Here is an 11309-nt window from a genome sequence, read left to right as displayed (position 1 = left end):
TGGTTACATCTCTCAGACAGAGCTTCCCCCCTTAGCAACCACTACTCAGTAGCCATGTTGTCTGCAGCCTGCCATTCACTTGCATGGCAGATGAATATTTTGAATTATATCCATATTTGTGACTTTTAAATTTTGATTTTCTGATTTTTAGTGCGCCATTAGTGTATGTATGTGGTTTGTTTATTTTGCTTGGGTGGGTAGTATGTAGCGAGTGGTGAGGTTGGCCAAATATGCTGGTTTGAGATTTTGAATTTCGTGGTTTTGGGCGTTCGGTGTACTCGCGGTTCGCGCAATATGTGTCGACATTTATGTATTCACTTAAATGGGCTTTCGCTGTTCTAATATAGACCCGGTGCTACCAGCGGTAAGGAAAGTTTGAGCTGGATGTATTCCATTCATTTTCTTTGTTTTAGCACCACAAAGTACTGTACTTTCATATAAACTCACATACAGTTCTTTCCACTATACTGGCATGTGAATTCAATCTCTTTTATAATCTCTTATTGCATTATCTGAAGAGATTCCCTCTCCATTTAGGAATATAGGAACATAAAAGCAATGTTAGGCAAGTGGTCACAGGGACCATAGGAGGCCTGGCCATGCACATCTTTAAGTAGACAAATAAAACTTCTGAATACCATGTATGAGTACTTAATAGTGCCCACCTCCCACATCAAGCAGGAGTGTACCTAACAACCCATCCAATCATAAAGACTAGTTCTAAATTCCAACAAAGTTGTACTTTGCCTGACCTGTAGTGTTTATACATTCCATTAGCTAGGGTGAGTAAATTAGACTGTGTAGCATACAGGCCTCAGCAAGGACTTTAGGGATATTATCTTGGATGTCTGAAAAATAAACACTAAGGAGAGGATTCAGCACTGATCCCTGTGCTCTCTCACTAGTTACAATTTTATGTGCAGAGAGAGTACCAGCAACTTTCATATGATATATGTCAGATAGCCAGTTTGCACTCCAGCAGTCAACATAAGGGTTTGCATTACATTTGTCTAACTTTTCAATAATACTAGCATGGGGTAATAGAGTCAAAAGTTTTAGCAAGGTCAAGCTAGGTGATATGCATAGAGTGACCACTATCCACAGCCTCTATAACCATTTCAAAGAAGTTTACTTGGTTTAAGATACAAAAGCTGTCCCTCACAATAGGAAGCTGAGATAGATCTAGATCATTTAAGATGTCTGTGTCTGCAGGCATGAGTTCTGTTATATGTTCCATGGCTTTGCTCATCAGGCTGGTTATTCTGGGTCTGTAGAGGGGTATCCCTTGTGCAGAGGAGTCATAGTGTCTGCTCGCCATACATCATGGATAAACCATGTAGATAGGCTGAGGTTGAACAGTTTAAGTTAGGGCTTAGATAGCACATACTTGACCATGATGAGTATACAGTCTCGTATGCATTTGCTTCAAAAGAAACATTGTTTTTAGCCTTTGACAGGAATTATAAGACCTTATTCATGGAAACTAAACTTTCTGGGATAGTGCTTGCCAGATATGGGCAGGTAAAGTTAACCCTAAATTTGCCTGCTAATATACTGTTTATATCCTTGGGAGACAAATGGACAGTATTACTGTGGATGAGTCTCTTGCATAGCTTAATTTCCTGACATACATGAAGAAATATTTGTAGTTTCCTTTGTTGTCTGCAGTGACTTTAAGCTTGTATTCTACTTTATCTTATAGTTCACTTAAGCTCCTTGCTGGCATATTTCAGTGTGATCCTGAGGTAGGAGAATGTAGATTGCTTAAAATGTTTGATTATTTTCCCTCTTTTGTTATATAGTGTATTAATATAGGATTTCCACAATAGAGCTTTATTCCTGAATTTACCATTATATTTAGGGTTGACAGGTACAACATTTTCTATGCAGCTGTTTAGATGCAGGAAAAATCGAAGATGATTGTAGCAACCCTCTGAGTTGGATCCATTGGTTGGGATTGATGGTCATTTTGCCAAGGTCATCTAGAAGTTGAAGTAGGTTTGCCATATATATTTCCCTAAAGATGGTCTCATTTTGTGATAAGGTAGTTAATTTAAGCCTGACAGAGAAGACAACTAATTTGTGATAAGATTTAACTAGGTGCAAGCAGAAATGTGGTGTGGTACAGGTTGAGGCTAAGCTGATAAGGAACAAGCTTTGGATATTAGAGCCTTTAGTGTTTAATACTATACTTTGTTTCAGAGCAATGGTATTAACAAATTCAATGTTTAGATAATTGAAGTTCCTTAGCAAGAAGGCATTTGGTTTTGGTATTTAATCACTCAATAGAATTAAGGTAATTTCTATGGTCTTTTGTGAGAATTTATAGGAATCTTTGTCTATCAATTAGCTAATAATTAAATTTGTTAAGCGGGATTTGAACTATAGGAGCTCTAAGTTAAGGATAGGGGTAATTTAATGTGAGGTGACATGCATGTATTTGAGATTTCATAGGAGTAAGAATGAATGGCAAAGACGAGAATCAGAAGAAAAGATGCCATGAAAACAGGTCTGTACTAAAATACATCTGAAGACTTTTGCATTTAGCCAAAGTCCTGAAGGTATGATATGCGCTAAACTCTGGAATAGTGGGAATGTTGTTATTGTACTGAAATCACCTGCTGGGAGGTCTTCAAAGAAGTGGCTACACACAACCTCCATTTGGACATGGACACCTATACTTAATCAATTTTTGCCTACATAAATAAATGCATGGAGTTGCCCTGCTAGACAAGAGTCAAGAAAAGTAAATAGTGTGGGAAGAAATAGCCAGGGAATTGTTATGGCTAGGCTTGTATAGGCCCCTAGGGCTGATAGCCTAGTACCAACCTATGAACCTATGAGGATGTAACCACCACAAAAGCCATTATATAAGAGCTAATCAGAAGCCTTGGCTCACCAGAAATGTCGACGAGCTACTGAGGGAAAGAAGCACAGCCTTCAAGGCACATGACAAAGAAAGGTTAAAGGCAGCCAGGTTAGCTATGAAAAAGGGCATCAACAAGGCAAAGAGGGAGTATGGGAGGAAAATTCAGATCTGCTTCCAAGATATGAGAGACACGAGAAGCCTGTGGCAGGGAATACAGCAGCTCGCGGACTACACCACAATTTGATGACAGCTTGGAATTCCTAGAGGAACTGAACTCCTTCTTTGGCAGATTTGAGGAGATGAACGCCACTGTACCTTATAAAACACTGACAAATAGGAAATAGTGCTCACCTTAAACTCCAAGGAGGTGAGATTTCAGCTCAAGAAGGTGAATCCTAGGGAAGCTGCTGGACCAGATAACATAGCTGCCAACGTGTTGAAGAGGTGTGCTGATCAGTTATGTCTGGTACTGACAGACATCTTCAATTCATCCCTTGCTATGGAGAAAGTTCCCTTGCATTTCAAGGAAACAAGTATTGTCCCACTTCCAAAGAAACCCAACCCTACTTGCCTCAATGACTTCAGACCAGTAGCCTTAACCTCAAATGTCATGAAGTGCTTTGAGAGGATTGTAAAGAAACATCTATCTGTGGGTCTACATAAGCCCTTCATTCTGCTCCAGTTTGCATACCATGCATATAGACTGACTGTGGATGTGATATCAGTCACACTACACCTGGCACTAAAACATCTTGAAGGGAGGAACAACTACATAAGGCTACTATACATCGACTTTAGTTCTGTGTTCAGCACTGTGATACCAATGCAACTGGTGGATAAGCTTGTGCAACTTGAGATAAACAAGCACCTAAGTAGCACCTGACTATACTCTTGACTTCCTGATTGGTGGGCTCCAATGTACAACACCTCTCAACGCATAGTCCTGAATACTGGTGTTACCCAAGGTTGTTTACTCAGCCCCTCACCCTTCACCATCCTCACCCATGAATGCACTGCAAAACATAACTCAAAAAATATTATAAAATTTGCTGATGATACCACAGTCATGGGTCTTATTAGTGGTGGGGATGAACATAACTACAGGGATGAGGTGAACACTGATTGCCTGGTCTGACAGGAACAATATGGACCAGAATGTTAATAAGACCAAAGAAATGATTATGGACTTCAGGAGAAAGGCAACAGTTCACCAACCACTCACTATCAAATGGGAGGTAGTAGAGGAAGTAAAAAATAAAACAAGTTACTGGGCCTTCACATTACAGACAACCTCTCCTGGACTGTTAATACCAGCCATATAGTCAAGAAGGCTCAACAGAGGCCTCACCTCCTGAGAAAGCTCAAAAAGGCCAGGCTCCCACTGTCTGCTGTTACAGGGGATATTTTGCAGGAATAAGAATGGCAAGACTAGAAAAAGAAAAAAAGAAGCCATAAAAACAGGTCTGTACTATCTACTAAAATATAGCTGAAGACTTTTGTTTGGATTAGTTTGGCATTGCAGAAAGCTTATGCCTAATTTTGTTACTATTACCTCACCATTGTCATCTTAAAAAAATGAATGTTCTCATTATGGTACTATGGCCTCTTGAGACAGACTGACCATTTAATAAACTACAAAGGATTCCAGGTACTAAACTTGCATCATTAAATAAAGTTCAAACTAAAACTTTAACTTATATACCAAAAATGAGACATATGAATGAGGCAGAGCTATCCAAGATCTCCAAAGTGAGGATAACTCTATATGCTACATCAACAAATAGTAGCAATGCTAAAAGAAGATAATTGCTTCTGAAAGGGAGTGCCTAGCAATCAAAAGGACTCTTTTGTTCCCAGAAATATTACCGGTAAGGTAGGCATTTCAGCTTGGAAACAGACCACGTTCGTCTGTAATGGCTTAGTAGGCAGATGATAGCAGTACAAAACTGTGACTGTGGACACTGTTCTGCCATCCTTTTGGTTATACAACAATCCAAACATGGGCTAGCCAACACAAATACCAAGGGTTGAAGAGATTCTACAACCCTGCAGTAGTAAATGGGGTGTGAGAAAGCTGCTATCATTCTGCCTTCAGTGACAGCAATGACGGTGGCCACCAATGATAGTATGAGCAGCTCTGTGGCAGACTTGAGCATTGCATATGGCTGCACAGGTAAGGAGGTGGCATCCGGTCCACAGATGTGGACCGTGAAACTCACTTACTAAAAGTGAAGCAACAAAAATCATACTCCTCAACTGTCCAGAATTTTGCCTCATATTTTTGATCTGTTGCTCACAAAATTTTTGTTTTTTAGTACGTCATTAGCAAATTACAAAGGATTGAAGTCAGAAAATAATGACATACATAAGAGTTTCAGACTTTATACACTTCAAAAAAAATCATGCAAATGCAAAAAACTGCTTTCTATCAACTTTTGAAGTTTGTATGAGCAATATTAAAAACTGTCCCTATTTTTGGGTTTTTGTCACTTCATTAATTATGGCTTTGTCCAAAGTTCTTGCTCTAAGAGGTTATGAGATATGATAATACTTGATGAATGCAGTGTTACTTGTTGGCTATGGTTTGTGGTGTATGGTCAACTGACACTGCATATTAGACTTTTTTTATTGTCATCAAAAAAAAAAGAAATGTATTTGAATGTTTCATTATACATTGCACTGGGGTAAGTCACAGCAATGACAGATCTACAGTCAGGTATACCTCTTCATTTTCACCTGCATAATCAATAATAAAGGCTTAAAAAATAATGGTGAAAATTTCAAAATTAGGCACAATTTTACATGATTCCCCTACTATTTCCCAAGTAATTTCAAGGTTTATCAGGTGTGGAGCAGGTCTGGCCTAATTTTGAGAGGTATTCTGGCTGGATAAAAACAAATATTACAAGATAAGTTGCAGTATGCATATGGGGTAGTATTAACATTCCTCAGTGCAATAAGTTAAGTATGATGAATGCACTATTATTAAGGTGCCTATTCTTCAAAGATAAATGTTTTTTCCTTTTGTGGTGTTGTGTTATGACTTTGCTGTTTTTCAATTATAACAATGAGGAAAGCCAAGGGTATTGATATTGACTATCTGGTGACTACTAAAGTTTTCATACTTAACATTGTTTTGTAAATGACTGGAATCATGTTCCCAACATTGTTTTGCAAATTATTGGAATCATGTTCCCTTTGTATACTGATTGCCGTGCTATATGTTCAATGGCCAAATGTCTGTGAATCAGACATTTTTTCTGCTTCTCACAACAAACATGCTTTAGCAAGTTATTTTTGTCATAATATGCACAGTGCTGAGGGGTACGTGTTAACAATGCAAGTTCTATTGGTAGGATTGCTTAGGGATACAGTTCCCACAATACTTTAAGTACTATAAAGTTTTTTTTATCTGCATTGTCTCATCACTGCTTCTCAGATGTAATAGAGAATTATGCATGGACTTTCATGTCAGGAAAGTGACTGTTGGGAGACTACTGGCTTTAATTTCTAAGGTCTAAAAGTGTCATACGTGATGTCCCCTAAGAATAATGAGGTCACACAAATCATGAGCAAGTGTTAGCATATAAGATTGTTGTTGAGTTGCTTCGTTGGCGGGATCTACTGGATGCAGCGGAACCTCTAGACATTGATCTGACAGTGTTACAAGACCTATAGCTTACATGAGAGGTTCTTCCACATGTTGTGGAAGGATAATGAAAGAGAAGAGGTTAGCAAGTCTTGTGCCTTGTGCCGAACATTACTAATTAGTAAACATATGAAAAGCATTACGCAAATATGACTTTATTCCTGCAATAACTGTTTTGCAGTATAAAATGATAAATGACTTTTAATGGAAAAAAAAGAAAGATGTGCCAGCATATTCCACTGAGGTACAACACTGAAAAGAAATTAATTATATGTATATCAGTAAAGCATTTATAGGTGTTGATATTACTATTGCCATTTTGGAGCATTATAGTAATCCATAAAGTAGTAAAGCAGGAATTCATATAGATAAGTTAAGAAGAAGTATTAATGCCAAGTGTCATCACCATCTTTACTAAGAATTTATTTAACATTTGTTTACCTGGAATGTCCAGCTGGGACAGAGCCCATTTTCAGCAGAGGATTGGGGAGAAACATTCCAGATGCATATCTTTGGAATGAGAGAGGAGACCAAAGCACCCAGAAGAAACCCACACGAATGCAGTGAGGACATGCAGACTCTGCAAGGAAGGCACCTCAGCCGAGATTTGAACTAGAGAACCTCTTGATGCGAGATGACAATGCTGCACCACTGTGCCATGCCAAGAGTACAGTCAGTAGTAAAAGAACAATACATACAGAATACTTAATAGCAATTTCAAACTTAAACACATATTTACCCATTTTCTGTTTTTTTTAAAACAGTTATGAGTAATTCCTGTCTCTATTTATCATTCTTACTCCCTCTCTCTCTCTTTATCTCTTTCTTTAATTTATTAATTTTTTTCTCTCCCATTTATGTTACTTTTCTCCAGGTCCAAAGATGCCAGGGACACCTCAGTCCCATGCCTCCCAGATCAAGGGACCACTCACCACCTCCCTCTGCCCAAATAGGGACATCTTCAATGGGTGGGATTGAAAGCAGTGGCTCCACCCCTTTGAACCCCCAGTGTTTAGCAGCATGTTGAACTGTGTGATTAAGGCAACTGTTGTGTGGGTGATTGAGATGTGATCCATGCAAATGAAGGTCTCCTGCAGCAGGGACAATGCTCACTCACCTAGTTTACTCCAACCATCAAGCCACTGGAGGCCACCACTCTTACTCCATGGGATCCCTCTCTCAATGTTCATCAGAGAAACAGAGGGGAATAACTGATGTCTTCCACTTTATACATCCTAACCCTCTCCATTTGTCTGTCTGTCTTTCCCCCCATCATCAGTTCACCACAGTGTTCATGTCTGTCTTGTGCTCTTTTATACTTTATCAAACTATCTCTCCTTCAACATTTCCCTTATTCTTTCTTTAACTTATCTCCTGAAAACATTTGGAAAATGGTCTATCCTCACAAAAAACATAGTGTCCTTCCTATCCCACCTCCTCCAGCAAAACTCTCTTCATTTATTCATTTATTCATCTTGTGTACCCCTTACTTTCTCACTCCCTCTCTTTCAGCTTTTATATCTTCTCTATTTCTAACCCTACAAAAGACCACTCAGATTATCTACATAAAGACATGATAAAATACTATCACTTTTAGCATTATATGTTAAAATACCATGTTCAAGGGAAGGACAGTCATGGAGAATATTTTATATCTAAAATTAATCACTAGTGTGTGTAATGGCATTAAAGTAACAAATCAGTGACTTTTCAAAAAAAAAATCAAAGCAAATGAAAGGTAACTATTCTACTGCATTTTTAAATAGCTAACCATATTTTATTTTCTTTCAGTACTAACAGAAATATCTAAATTAAGATGAAGACTTCTGGACCAGGATTCAAGCATGTGCTTCTGCTGTTTCATATTTGTAAACTAGTTGGAGCAGAACTTAACAGAAATTCCGAACATTATGCATTGGTGAGTTATGTGTTGAATAAATCCCAAAAATAGTCCATACATAGAAAATGATTGAGATTTTCAGTAGATGCATAAGAAAGGCAATTAAGTCAACTCCAGTGGCAAAGACAGACAAAGCACCGATCATTGTAAAGCTGATCCAGTTTTCCCTTGTTGCTTGGGTGCTGGGGAAGCTACCACAGGGATGTGAAAGAAAAGGGCAATCATTAGCTTTGCCACCTCAGGTGGAGTGGCCAAGGATGTTTCATGGAGAGGAACATAATAATGACTGTGCTTGCATTAGCAGTGTGCTTTGTGCATGTGTAAACATACATGCATGTGCATCCTAAGGGCAAACCATCCACAGGAATCACAGATACAAGAAGGGGTGGAAGCCAGAGGAATAAGTAAACATCTGTCACCTCCATAGAGCATGATGGGACTGCTGCTTGCACTGGATATTCACTTCTTGGGTGAATGTATGGGGTGGTGGGCTCTCACCAATGTGAGAAAGAAAGAGACAATAGGATAACTGGTGGGGGGTATCACAATGATTAATGAGGGGATGAGGAGCAAAAAATTTAAAGAAAAAGTGTACAAACCAATACGACTGTAGAATACTGGAATGACCTGGAAGTAGCTCAAATGAGATTGGAATGAATGTCTTTATCTGTTAATGACTCAAGCTAGTGCTGAACAGGTACCAGTCATGCCTTTATGGGACAAGTATTTTGTACCTTTCACAATAAAGTCTGAAAACTGTTGTTCAGTTAAAAATGCTTTTATTATGTACAGTGCAGAACAATATCTGAGTAACATAATATTCTGGAATGCTAGAAAAGAGTAACAGTGCTGATAACAGTGCTGATAAGTATATCCAAATGTTCTGCACGTATATTCTGATTATCCTGAATAATATTAACTCAAACAGTCTTTTCATCCTGAATAATATCAATAATATTCAGGAATGCTGGATGTTTGACCTGACTTCTGTACTCATACTCAAGTGTCTGTACTGCAAAACACTTTCTTCATACATCAGTCCAAACAAACTAACTCATATTCTGGAATGCTGGATATTTGATCTTTTCTGTATCCAAATGAACTTACTTAAATGTTAACTGAAGTATTTTTTAATAATACCAAAACCCTGTTCTACACAACTCTTTAGCCTTAGTTCAGCATACAAACAAAATGTCATCATCATCTTCTTTCAGCTGTTCCCATTAGGGGTCGCAGCAACGGATCATCTGTTTCCATTTCTTCCTGTCCTCTGCATCATGCTCTTTCACACCAACCGCCTGCATATCCTCTCTCACCACATCCATAAACCTTATCTTAGGCCTTCCTCTTTTCCTCTTACCTGGCAGCTCCATCCTTAGCATCCGTTTCCAAATATACCCAGCATCGCTCCTCAGCACATGTCCAAACCAACGGAATCTCACCTCTCTTTCTTTGTCTCCAAACTGTCCAACCTGAGCTGACCCTCTAATATACTGATTCCTAATCCTGTCCATCCTAGTCACACCCAGTGCAAATCTTAACATCTTTAACTCTGCCACATCCAGCTCTGACTCCTGCTTTTTTGTCAATGCCACCTTCTCCAACCCATATAACATAGCTGGTCTCACTAACCTCTTGTAGACCTTCCCTTTCACCCTTACTGGTGCCCATCTGTCACAAATCACTCCTGACACTCTTCTCCACACATTCCACCCTGCCTGTACTCTCTTCTTCACCTCTCTTCCACACTCACCATTACTCTGAACTGTTGATCCTAAGTACTTAAACTCATCCACCTTTACCAACTCTACTCCCTGCATCCTTACCATTCCTCTACCCTCTCTCTCATTTAGACGCCTATATTCTGTTTTAGCCCTGCTGACCTTCATTCCTCTCCTCTCTAAAGCATATCGCCACCTCTCCAGGGTCTCCTCAACCTGGTCCATACTCTCACTACATATCATAATGTCATCTGCAAACATCATAATCCACGGGGCCTCCTGTCTGATCGCATCTGTCAACCTGTGAATCACCACTGCAAACAAGAAAGGGCTCAGAGCTGATCCTTGATGTAATCCCACCTCCACCTTAAATGTATCTGTCACTCCCACCGCAGTCCTCACCAATGTCACACTACCCTTGTACATATCCTGTTCCACTCTTACATACTTCTCTGCCACTCCCGGCTTCCTCATACAAAACCACAACTCCTCTCTAGGCACCCTGTCATATGCTTTCTCTAAGTCCACAAAGACACAATGCAACTCCTTCTGACCTTCTCTGTACTTCTCCATCAACACTCTCAGAGCAAACATCGCATCTGTAGTGCTCTTTCTTGGCATGAAACCATACTGCTGATCACTAATCATCACCTCCCTTCTTAACCTAGCTTCCACTACCCTTTCCCATAATTTCATGCTGTGACTGATCAGTTTTATCCTTCTGTAGTTACTACAGCTCTGCACATCACCCTTATTCTTAAAGATCGGTATCAAAGCACTTTTTCTCCACGCCTCAGGCATCCTCTGACTTTCCAAAATTTCATTAAACAATCTGGTTAAAAATTCCACTGCCATTTCTCCTAAACACCTCCATGCTTCCACTGGTATGTCATCTGGGCCAACAGCCTTTCCATTCTTCATCCTCTTCATAGCTGTCCTTACTTTCACCTTGGTAATCTGTTTCACGTCCTGATTCACTATCCCCACATCATCCAACCTTCTCTCTCTCATTCTCTTCATTCATCAATCCCTCAAAGTACTCTTTCCATTTGCTCAACACACTCTCCTCACTTGTGAGTACATTTCCCTCACTGTCCTTTATCACCCTTACCTGCTGCACATCTTTCCCAGCTCTGTCCCTCTGTCTAGCCAATCGGTGCAGGTCCTTTT

At 39.4% G+C, this 11309-nt stretch overlaps 1 pseudogene; it reads left to right on the top strand.

Annotated features, from left to right (window-relative positions):
- The first annotated feature begins 8334 nt into the window (after positions 1-8334).
- The window catches only part of LOC122794938, a 65393-nt pseudogene continuing 62418 nt past the window's right edge, over positions 8335-11309 (top strand).

This window comes from Protopterus annectens, chromosome 2.part1 (genome assembly GCF_019279795.1).
Source record: "Protopterus annectens isolate FY-2018-M chromosome 2.part1, PAN1.0, whole genome shotgun sequence".
Taxonomy (NCBI): Eukaryota; Metazoa; Chordata; order Ceratodontiformes; family Protopteridae; genus Protopterus; species Protopterus annectens.
The sequence above is the reverse complement of the archived record's forward strand: the minus strand, read 5'-3'. Positions and strand labels throughout refer to the sequence as shown.